The sequence below is a fragment of the Thermobia domestica genome, chromosome 18 (assembly GCF_964235325.1).
Source record: "Thermobia domestica chromosome 18, izTheDome1.hap1.1, whole genome shotgun sequence".
In the NCBI taxonomy this organism is placed as follows: domain Eukaryota; kingdom Metazoa; phylum Arthropoda; class Insecta; order Zygentoma; family Lepismatidae; genus Thermobia; species Thermobia domestica.
In genome coordinates this window covers 143,527,940-143,540,959 of record NC_137471.1, presented here as the reverse complement: position 1 = coordinate 143,540,959, position 13,020 = coordinate 143,527,940, and positions in this window count along the sequence as shown.

Here is a 13,020-nt window from a genome sequence, read left to right as displayed (position 1 = left end):
AACTGAATAATAACACAAATTCCGTACTTTTAATCGGCATTTAATTTCTTCGTGAATATGATTTTCGTCTGTTAATATTGATCCTAGATATTTGAAATTATCCACTTTATCAAAATTATTATTTAATATTTTAAGGCGTCCATAATTTGCCGTATTATGGTCCCAACTCACTTCCATGTATTTAGTTTTATCTGCATTTACTTCTAAACCCTTGTTCCTGCAAGCTTTTAATAAGATCTCTGCATTTCTTTCTATTGTTCTCCTGTCATCCCCTATTAAATTTACATCTTCAGCATATGCCACAACCTGGCGAATACCGTTCAACTCTAGGCCCTGGTTGTTATCTTTGATTTTCGCTATAGCGTATTCCAGAACAAAGTTGAATAATAATGGCGACAACGCATCTCCTTGTTTCAGGCCATTTTCGACGTGAAAACTCGTGGACAAAAATTTTCCTACCCGGACTTCACCTTGGGATTCATTTAAACATGTATCCAAATTAGAAAATAAATAATAATATCATCAGTAATTGATACTATTGCTTTTAAAACTTAATATTATTTTAAATAACAATTTATACAACAGATACTGTATACTCGTATATAACAAATCTTTTTCATAGATCTTAACAGTAATTAAGATTTAAACGCAAATATAAGGATTATTTATAGAAAAGTAAAAGGACAGTTACTTGAATACATTATAGACACGCCTGAAAGATGTAAACAAATACTTGCTTATATATATATATATATATATATATATATATATATATATATATATATATATATATATATATATATATATATATATATATATAGGGTGACCGCGTGACTATGTTACAAAATTTAAGGGATGATTCCTGACACGGAAACAAGAAAAAAAGTTCAAATAAACTTTTGTCCAACGTACATAATTTCGGAGCTACAAGGTGCCGAAAGCGTGGGAAAATGACATTCAAAGCTCTATAGCTCGACTATGGTGAATGATAGAGCTAATGCGGCATGGTCACGTCAAAGACACCAAAGCTGCTGTATTCAAAAATGCTTAGGTCGAGATCGTGCAATTCGTGCACAAGGGATTCCCCAAAGGAGCGTAGGGATTCCCGGATAATCTGTCAAGAAAGATGGGTCGAAAAGGATACGGATGAATAGCTGTCCCAACTGCTAGCAATAATGTGTCTGTACTAAGTCGATATCTCGCACAAGCACAAAATGGCGAACAGTTTTATACGTGCAATGTGTGGTTGCATAACGCGCACTAAATAAGAGTGGGAAACATGAAAGGAAAATGTGAATAATTTGGTACAAATGGTAAATACATGATATTACGCTGTCCTATCATTGAACAAACGCTTTTAATAAAAGGTAATAGTCATGAAATGTACTAAAATGTTGTAAAAGGATCACACTATTAAAGTCTTTCTTCCATGTATTGTTGTCATTGAAAACAAATAAACAAAACTGAGCGAAACAACCATAATGCAAAAGAGCTTGTTTCCTGAAAACAAAAGTCACAAGAATTGGAATAATGTCTTCAATCAACGTTTTACAGCACGATTGAATGCAGCCAAGAACATCATCAATTACCTGTAAACGAGACAAATCTCCCAATTATCGTACAATAGGTGATGGACATGGCGTCCCTCTGCTTCAACACAGGCGTTACAGCGTCTCAGTAAGTTCTGACGCATCCGCTGTAACAACCCAGGAGCTTTCTTGTAGTATCACAGGCAGCGAGTATTCGTGCTAATAGTTCTTCTGCGTTGTCTATAGGCGTTTCATAGACAAATGTTTTGACATGATCCCACAAGAAAAAATCAAGTGGAGTCAAATCTGAGGAACGTGCAGGCCAATTACAAGGACCGCCTCTTCCAATCCATCTGTCACGAAACGTTTGATTAAATACTCTCGAGCACTAGCTGAAAAATGGGCTGGGGCGCCATCATGTTGAACCACATCCGTTGACGAACACCGAGAGGGACATCCTCTAATAACTCTGGAAGTAGGTCTCGCAGGAATCTCGTATACACTGGTGCAGTTAATCGTGGTGGTAGTAAATATGGACCTATTATCTGATCACTGATAATACCCGCCCACATATTTATGGAGAATCGGTTTTGGTGGCCTCTTTCCACAATTGCATAAGGATTTTCGTCTGCCCATACATGACTATTGTGACTATTAAATATCCTGTCTTTCGTAAAACAAGCTTCGTCGGTGAAAAGCACGTAGGAAGCAAACTGCGGATCAATTACAGAGCGTTGGAGAAACCACTCACAAAACCGAACGCGAGGTTGAAAGTCAGTTGGACGTAAGGCCAGAACTCTGCGGATGATAGGGGTGTAACTGTTGCTCGTGTACTACTTTCCAAACAGTATCCTGTGCTACACCCCTTTTACGTGCTACTTTCCGGGTACTTACTGTTGGGTCTTGGGCGAAACGATAAAGAACTTGTTCTTCAAAGTCCGGAGTCCTTATGGTTCTTCGTCTTCCTTGGTTGTAGTATTGAGGTTGTAAATTCCCCGTGTCTCGTAAGCGCTGAAAAAGTCTGGCAAACATAGTATGTGCTGGATGTCTTCTTCGTGGATACTTCAGTCGATATAACCTATCAGCTTCTCCACTGTTGCCATTTGCTTGACCGTATACAAATATCATGTCCGCAAGTTCTGCTATCGAATACTCCATTTGATCTCACATTCGAACAAGCAATGCACAAACTGCACTAAGGAACTCGTACGCTACGAACAAACCACATGAAGAATGACCTTTCACCTTCCACAACGCCTTCTAGTAGGGTTGTCTTATACTTTCCTTACCTTCGATTGTTTTCTACGACAGAAGGAAGAACAAATGCTTGTGATCGAACCTGCAAACTGTGGCGTACTTCAGGTCATAACACCGTCTGTGAAAACAAAATATCTTCTAAACGATAACAATATGACGACATGTTAAGCATTCTAGACAAAATCTCGGAATCAGTCCTGCAAAACATCGGAAGCAGCGACTAAAACAAACGTCCTGATAAATTGTTTTTCCTTGTTCTTTTTCAATGTTCGAGTAACGCACATTACGGCTAATGATAAGAAACGGATATTTTACTGTTGTTCTCTGGCAGTGGTCACATTAACATGGGATGGCGGAAAAATCCCCCTCTCGCAAAAAGTATGCTCGGCTCGTAACATCAAATAAAATAAGATTTCTGCCTGGAAGAAAGCACCCATATCCCCCGGTTTTTCCCCTTAGTTTTACTTACTTTCAATAACAAAACTACATGGAAGAAAACAATGTTAGTGTAATGTTTGTACAACATTTTAGTACGTTTCATGATTATTCCCTTTATTAAACGCTCTATACGTACAATGAACAGGACAGTGTACTATCATGTATTTACCATTTGTACCAATTTATTCACATTTTCCTTTCATATTTTTCCCCACTCTTATTTAGTGCGCGTTATGCAACCACACATTGCACGTATAAAACTTTCGCCATTTTGTGCTTGTGCGAGATATCGACTTAGTACAGACGCATTATTGCTAGCAGTTGGGACAGCTATTCATCCGTATCCTTTTCTACCCATCTTTCTTGACAGGTTATCCAGGAATCCCTACGCTCCTTTGGGGAATCCCTTGTGCATCTGCATTTCTGCATTTCTGCATTCTGTGCAAAGATCTCTGCATTTCTTTCTATTGTTCTCCTGTCATCCCCTATTAAATTTATGCCATCAGCATAAGCCATAACCTGGTGAATACCGTTCAACTCTAGGCCCTGGTTGCTATCTTTGATAGGTGGGCAGGATGGAAGAAAGTAGAAACGCTTCCAAAGTCTTGGCTGGAAGACCAATCGGAAAACGACCATAATAAGACCTAGTCGCAGATGGGAGGACAATATTAAGATGGATCTCGCAGAGATAGGAGTACAAAGTAGAAACTGGATCCAGTTGGCTAAGGATAGAGGTCGGTAGAGAGTTTTTATGAACGCGGCATTGAACCGCCGGGATCCATAAGCCATAGAGTTGGTTAGTTTCTTATTTGTATGCTATGTCGTATTTCGTTCATTTAGAATGTTAGATGACTGAAATGCTAAGTTGCGTTTTACATGTTTACTTTTAATGCAAACTTTATTTTTTAGTTACTCATTTTACATAAAATTTTTGGAAATAAAAGTAACGTTCATTCTGAAAAAAATTATAGGTTTCTCATTTTCCTTTCAACATTTCTGAGAATTCACTATTGAAAATAAGCGTAATGTTTTATTTTTTCTTTTGGTTTAAAACTCATTGTTATGCTCCAAGGCCAAGAGAGGCGGTGATGATGACAATAAACGAAACTGGTGGGGTAAAGAAAGTGGAAGGAAACGCATGAAGCCCAAGATAACCCTTACACAAAATTTGTAACGTGCATTTGAACATGTCGTTTCATTCGATTCAAACATATCTGCTATTTGTATAATTATTTACTCATACGATGTTCCGTTATAGATTTTTTTGTAGCAAGTGAATTTCACATGATACTGGAATGTTTCCCAGTATTTGCTCAAATCTTAGAAATACGAATGCAGGAAATGACTACAAAGCTCTTCCACTACTTTCAACATTTGTATTTGTTATTGCAAAATGTTCTGAAGTACATTAAGGTCAGATGTGCAAGAACACATTTGAAAGAAGCTCAAGATAAACAAGTATTCTTTTTACTCTAGCAGTTTTTTATACGTCTCTGCTTCATTTATAGTTTTGTCGTCCCAATACATTACAATTTGAATTTTCTCAAAGCATTTAATCAACTAGTTTTTTTTATTTGGATTGGTGAAATTATAACTTTCGAATTCAAATTTCACTCGTTTGATACACTAGCGGAACGTCCATAGCATAAGTCTCTGATTAAGATTGCTACGTCTCTGAGATGATGTAAAAATTGAACAAATTTTAATGATACTAGTTAAGGATAATCCGGAGTTGAAGACATGCATGATACAATCAAATTTAACTGGTGTGCATAATAGTGAATCTAACATCCTTATTGCATAGTAGTGATCTTTTTGTCTCCCGGGCGGACTCACTCTCTCTCTCATACAGATTCACACACACACATTATACATACGGACATGGTAAATACATAAAGCAGTTTTGCTAATCCTAACTGCTTGAAAATATTGACCGCGGGTTAATATAATATCAATATTAATTTTTAAAAAATGAATTTCTTTCGTAATTTCTCTCTTGTTGAATTTCGGTGATTTTTTTTTATTGTCCGCCATTTTATACGTAACGAGGGTTAGGCCAAACGAGGATCCTTTTTTCGCCTAAAATGGCGGACTGAAATCTTATCATTTATCTGTCATAAAAGTGTCAGATAATTGGTTAGGAGAAACGAGGATTAGGCTTGGCTTGTCGTTGGAATTAGGCCAACCTTGTCGTCAGCGACCCAAAATGAGATGTGTCCAGGCTTATCGGAATCGACCACGACAAACCCGGACATCATTAGGAATGTGTTCAGGCTTGTCGTCGACCAACCTTGTCGTAAACGACCCAAAATTAGATGTGTCTAGGCTTGTCGTCGGCCAACCTTGTCGTCAGCGACCCAAAATGAGATGTGTCCCGGCTTATCGGAATCGACCACGACAAACCCGGACATCATTAGGAATGTGTTCAGGCTTGTCGTCGACCAACCTTGTCGTCAGCGACCGAAAATGAGATGTGACCAGGCTTATCGGGATCGACCACGACAAGCTTGGACACCCCAGGAATGTGTCCAGGGTTGTCGCAATCGACCACGACAAGCTTGGACACCTCAGGAATTCGTTCGAGTCTGGCGCAAGAGGATAAATTGAGAAGTGTCCAAGCTTGTCGTTGTCCAAACTTGTCGGGAGTGACCAAAATTAAGTGTCCAGGCTTGTGGTCGTCCAACCTTGTCTGCGTCCCGTCGAAACAGATGAGTGTGTTTGGAATCTTCTCGGCTATGTAGGTGCTCCAGAAGAGGCGATGGCGCTACAGTCTCTCATCGTCATGTGACCAATGGTGTTGTTGTCATCTCTGTCGTCTGCAGCTGTATAACTTCACAGTAAGGTTCACTTGGTTATTCTTTATAAATAAGAACACGTGTTGAGTGTTTGTAATCATAGGCATATGCGATATTACATTATATGAGGTCCTGGGGCCTCAATGGTAGAGCATTCACATCTTCTGCATGGAGTCCTTAGTTCGATCCCGGTTCGCGCCAAGTGAACCTTGTGGTGGACAAACACCATATGCATGGGTTTTCTCGGCTTTCTCCCGTTTCCTCATTTCTTCACTCCACCATTTCATTAATTTCTGTTCGTCGCCGTCTCTTTTAGCCCATCCGGCATCAGAGTGAAACGTAAAACTTAAATATTTCGTTTTTTCATTACAATACATATAATTTGCATAAGATATTCCATGGCTATAATATTGATGTCTGACAAGTCCGCCTGTGATTGCACCACTACCTGTATCTCTCCATATTTTAGCAGATATGTTTCAAATCCTTCCATTTACATTATAAACCATAATATTTCAACTGTTTACAATATACTCTTTCAGATATATTTTATGTTTGTGTGTGGGCACCCATTTGTGGTCGGATTAAAATACTGAATCAGTATTTTGTATAATAGATTTTGTATAACATTATTTCTTTTGCTGCAGTCTAAATATTTTTAGCAAGTAATTACGTAAAGTTACTATGTTAGAATAAGTACATAGGACTGCTGATGAAATATAAACATAAGCGGTAATATGAAATATAAACCGCTTATTACATAAATAAATATTTTTTTATAATCTGTGCATGAGTATATATAAAACTACTCACAATTTGCACAATGGCATAGGAGTGATGTGCCCATATTTCAATCCTACGCAGTGGCGGATCTAGCTCGGGTCCGGGGGGTAAGGCCCCTGTTTTAAGTAGCAGAAATAGCTAAGCTATTATTTATGTATTTTTGAAGGTTTATAGGATACTCATGAAATATCTATCTTTGTTTGGACTCTGGCTGGTCCCCCCATATGACCTTCTAAATCAGCGTTTCCCAACCTTTTTCAACTTGCGGCACACTACGGGTGTAAATTGAATTCTCGCGGCACACTCATAGTTATTATTATTATTATTAGTAGTAGTAGTAAATAGAAAATACCGTCGTAATTTTTTTCTGTCATTACTGACCTTCTCACAGAGAAAAAAGCTTGATCACTGGTTTCCCTCCATCGTAAATCATTATTTTATTTTTCATTCTAATTCAAAAATAGAAAACAATTCCAACGAAATATAGGACTTAGGCTTTTAAAAATACACTTTCTTTTTGAAGACTGTATCCAACCTTTCACTAAGGAAAATCACTAAATAACAAACGAACAAACAAATCTCTTCACTTTTAAAACAGATGAAGGTAATTTGTATGAGTGATTGCTTTGTCGAAATGGTAGAATGAGATTTTAAAATTTCAAGTTACGAAATAACCTGTAACAATGAAGAAGCAATAATGGCCATAGCAATGATAATAAATACTTTTTTTTTAAACATTAAAAATGTATAGACTAGTAACAGTGTGAAACATAATTTATTAATGGTTAATATACGTCACAATTTTTAAATATTAATAAAATTCTGTTTTCGAAATACAATATGTGTAGTAGTAATGTATGTATATACAATAATGTATTACAATTACAGTATTTTTTTTCCATCGTAGAGGTTCATAGTAATGTGAAATACAAATATACATTTTTCCTGTCTTGTAATTTTGTTGCTGTATAATTAATAATTTTGTTTTCATTTCCTCGCGGCACACCGGTTGGGAAACGTTGTTCTAAATCCTCCACTGCTCCTACATCCTTGTACATTGTGCAAGATGTTAGTACGCAAGTCAAGATGTTTTAATGGTAATACGTAAATAAATTCAATCGGTTTATTACTTCAACATTTAAGCAAATACATGAAAAAAACGATGCTCCTTCGTGGCTAAGCGGTTAGGATACTCGCCTTTGGCGTGGGAGACCCGGGTTCGATTCCCGGCGGAAGCTCATATGGTTCGGATTCCACGTTCATCTGTAGGTCTGCGTCTCGTATAGCCTCGCTGCTGAACTGGACGTTAAATTCAAAATCATCTTATCTCATGAAAAAAGACGAAAATGCATAACGGGTCTAAATGGACCAGAGAACCTTATGTGTAAATTTCAAACGAGGGCTTTAAGAGAGTTAATATCATCTAGTACTTTATTTGTCTTATCAGAGATCTGACAACAGTGAACACACAAGTAGCCAATTACAATATTTTCTGGATATAACAGTAGCTGTAATTCAGCGTCGTTTTGAGCTACAAGTCATCTATAATTCGATCAAAATTCAACTCAGGCTCACAATTTTTAAAACGAGCTACCTCATGATAAACCCAAGGAAAACAATTGCTCTCTTTTGCAACCTTGACACATAATATACGTACCAAACAGATATATGGAACTTCCTTGGAACTATGTGGTATGTGTACGCGTCTTTTGTGGAGGAGACGGTTTGATTCCCTGTGGGAGCTCATTTGGTTTGGATTTTACATTCAAGTATAGGTCCAAGTCTCATAGGCTTGCTGTTTAACGAAAGACTAAAACTCTAACCATCCATCAGGCAGATGTACAAATCCGTCGTTTCGGTTATATGCCACAAAGAATTGGTGGTATCATACAAAGAGGCACAGTTCGAAAACAAAACTTCGGATGAAAGAACATCGCGATTATTTCGAGTCTGGATTTCATTAATGTAAATTTCTGTTCAGAACAGTCTAGTCTAACTTCCTCAGTCTAGCTTCAAAAGAAATTGAACCTAGATCCTTAAGTTATTCGGATCTGTGCTTACAAAGAAATTTATTTTACCTATATTATGTCAAAGAAAACGTGCATCATCTTCCATCTACACAATATATGTTTTTGGTATATAGAATAAACTCATAACATATGACAAAAAGAAATGATATATTTGATACATAGTTAGATAAAAATGAAAACCATGTATACTATGTGATACAGGATGATTCAAGCCTGTAGTGGAGTACCACTAAGAAAGTATGATACAAAGACGGCTAACCTCGGAAATTATGCTTTCGTAAATTGGTGGTTACCATCACTGAGCAGTGTAGGAATGCTCGTTTTAGCATATGTTCAAAATATCTATGCCAACAATAATTGGTAAACAATCTGCATTTTACTGCAAAGAACAATCAATTTCTTAAGTATCATATATGAATGTAAGAAAATTGTAAACGACAGCTGCGTAATATAGGAACTTAAATAATATGTATTAAACAAATTTAAAATTCATTATTTCTTTTGTTTATAATATGCACATGGTCTCTTGTTCGATTCCAGGAGAAAGAGCTGAAAAGAATAAATTCACAATCGTTAATTTACTCTAATCAATCATCTGTCTTCTTTAACCATGGAGAATTAAACTGAAATTATTATTATTATTATTATTATTATTATTATTATTATTATTATTATTATTATTACTATTATTATTATTATTCTCTTTAGTATACTCCCTAAATACGCCACTGTCGAGAGGTATTATTTTTTACATATTAATTACGACTTCTTGTAGATTTAAGTCCATGAGAGATAACTTCTAACGAATTAAGGCTAGCGGAATTTACATACCACCAATAGATTCCTCAATTCCAGGGGTTCTCAACCTGGAGTTCACGATCCCTACGCGAGGTTGTGAGAGGGTTTCACGGGGGTCAAGAAAAGAAGCGGAAGAGATAAATATAATTTGATTCTAATACCGGAAAATATTTTTAATTATTATTTTCTATTTTATTCTGATAGGCATATTTTGTTTTTATACATACTCTTAAGAACAACAAAAAAATAGGTCTACTAAACATTTTCAAGAGATGCAGAGTTATTAAATAATAAATTTAAACGACAGAATATAAAACTAATGAGAAATGCATATTGGAATACCAGAAAAAATACAAATGGAACAAAACCTGGATATTGAAGAAAACGGGGTAATGGCACGCTGTGTATAATTGCACGCATCACTGTTTACAAAGAAGCAGAAGAAAAAGAAGGCCTGCATGGTGCTCTACCTAACCATCAAGGTGCTCAACGAACCTTACTTGAGTGAGAATGCGCTGCAGAGAACGTACTGCGAAGTATGACCATAAAGGCAATTAAAAATCTTTGTTTCTCTTAAAAAAAAACACGTTTTCTTTAAATGAAAGTTTAACTTACTTCTGGAGTACGGTATGCAAATGCATGAATAGTCAATTTAAATAAATATACGGTTAGTACTTTCGTATTATATATTTACGCATTACTGTCAAGCACAAAAAAACAAGATTTTGATTATGGCACGCATGAACACAAAAGTGCGTGTGATTTCCTCATAGAATGGATAATTTAAAGACAACACTCCAAACATTAACCTTAGGAAGCCTCAGGTATATTTTGTCATATGGAAGACGTTAGAGGGGATCAATTTCGCCCACGTTTGTAAAATTCATTTTTGACCCAAATATTTTTAAAGTTTTTAATGGTTTCTGCTAATAAATATGAGTTTTAAGTTTACATTAAATATCACTTTCACTTCTTTGGTCGCTTTGGAAACATATTTTTAATTTAAGCTTCTTGTACAAGGTGGACAATTTCGTCTTCCTCTACATTATGCGCAACAGTAAGGCATATAATAAACTAATTTTTAGGATATGCAGAGGTAAATATAAAAACTTTGCTACAAAAATACCTACACAGACCATAATTCAATGGGCTCTGAAATACAATGTAACGAAATAGCCTATGAGATTCAGTCTACGCAGCAATTGTTACTTAAAGAATGGACATACACTATTTCGAGAATCAAGACAAGACGGGAAATCTTTAGGATACTTTTTGTCTCGTCTCGATTCTCATCTCCAAAGCGAGACGATAATTTGAGTTAGCCTTGTCCTGTCTCGAATGTAAAATGTTCATTCTCATGTTATTTTATTTGTTTTAGAAACGAGATGAGAATTTTCTCTTCTCGTGGACAACATTAAACCAAACCAAATTTTCTTTCCAAATGTCACGTTTCTGCTTGTACTGGTATGACCGGAGTGATAATTAGCTCCTAGCTTTTAATCTTCGACGAGATAATAATAATTATTATTAGTTTATTATTATTACTATTATTATTCCTGAAGATTTGATACTTCAAGTATTGAAACATCCGAGTATTCAAATATCTGAATATAATAAAACGTATGTCATCGCCGATCAATCGCCATCAAAAATCCTAAAGTTGAAAAAATGTGGGACGTGGATTCGAACAAGCATCTGGATCACTGAACCGTGATCTCTACGTAGTAAACGATTCGTCTTTAGTCTGGTTACGTTAGATTTATTTGTCTCCGCTTGCAAAGTTGTGTTATATACAGGGTGGTTCAGTAATGTTGGACAGCCCTGAATAAATCGAAAACCAGAAGAGATATTAGCAAGAGTTTGGTGGATCCAGATACTTGTGGAAGGGGGACGTCTTCTGAGGTAAAACACAATGTTACCAGGTCAACAGTGTTGCCAGCTCAGTACAAAGTTATATTTTTTTAAATGGAACATATAGAAGTTTATGCCATCAAAAGAATTAGTACAGAATGTGAATACCAACAAGCGAAACCGCACCTGTCAGTGTTGCCAAATAAGGAAGTTATAAAGCTTCAAAGATCAAGAAATTAAAGTGTCCGTAGAGCAAAACTAGCAAAAAGGCAAGAAAAATAATACTACGGAATGAAAAGGAGTAACCGAAAAAGTAAACCAAAGAACGCACAGCATCCAGTGAGTAACAGGGTTGCCACAGCAAAGGGGGAAAAATTGAAAATTTTGCAGTTGCTATAGGAGGAAAAGTGCCCATATGACATAATGCTGGAAACACCATAGAAAGTTCATGTAAGATTCAGGAATCCTAATAGCGTTTGTTCGAAATCAATATCTCTAACCGTTTCCGAGATACACCAAAGGTGTGCGGAGTTTGCAACACTGCATAATAATTCCCTCGCCCTCCAAACTACAGGAACGTGTAATGAAAATGATACGCCCAACAAAATGTAAGAACTACACGGATCTAATCGTCAAATCAATTATGCAGTGTTGCAAACCCCGCACACCTTTGGTGTATCTCGAAAACGGTTAGAGATATCGCTTTCGAACAAACGCTATTAGGATTCCTGAATCTTACATAGATTTTCTATGGTGTTTCCAGCATTATGTCATATGGGCACTTTTCCTCCTATAGCAACTGCAAAATTTTCAATTTTTCCCCCCTTTACTGTGGCAACCCTGTTACTCACTGGATGCTGTGCGTTCTTTGGTTTACTCTTTCGGTTACTCCTTTTCATTCCGTAGTATTATTTTTCTTGCCTTTTTGCTAGTTTTGCTCTACGGACACTTTAATTTCTTGATCTTTGAAGCTTTATAACTTCCTTATTTGGCAACACTGACAGGTGCGGTTTCACTTGTTGATATTCACATTCTGTACTAATTCTTTTGATGGCATAAACTTCTATATGTTCCATTTAAAAAAATACAACCTTGTACTGAGCTGGCAACACTGTTGATTTGGTAACATTGTGTGGTACCTCACAAAACGTCCCCCTTCCACAAGTATCTGGATCCACCACACTCTTGCTAATATCTCTTCTGGTTTCCGATTTATTCAGGGCTGTCCAACATTACTGAACCACCCTGTATATATATATATATATATATATATATATATATATATATATATACAGATAGAGATACAGATATAAAGTTTTATATATATATATATACAGAGAGAGAGAGAGAAAAAAATGCGTCGCACCCTTCTCCCTTCTCGCATTTGTCCTGCGTCAGTGCTAAACCGGCCCTCTTTTCTGTTTCTTTCTATGGTAGAATTAACACCTCTAACTTTCACTACTTTGGATTGACCGATCCACTGTGATCCTCATTTCTTGGGTCGTCCTCTTCTAACAGATTCATCTGTAAGTAAACTTA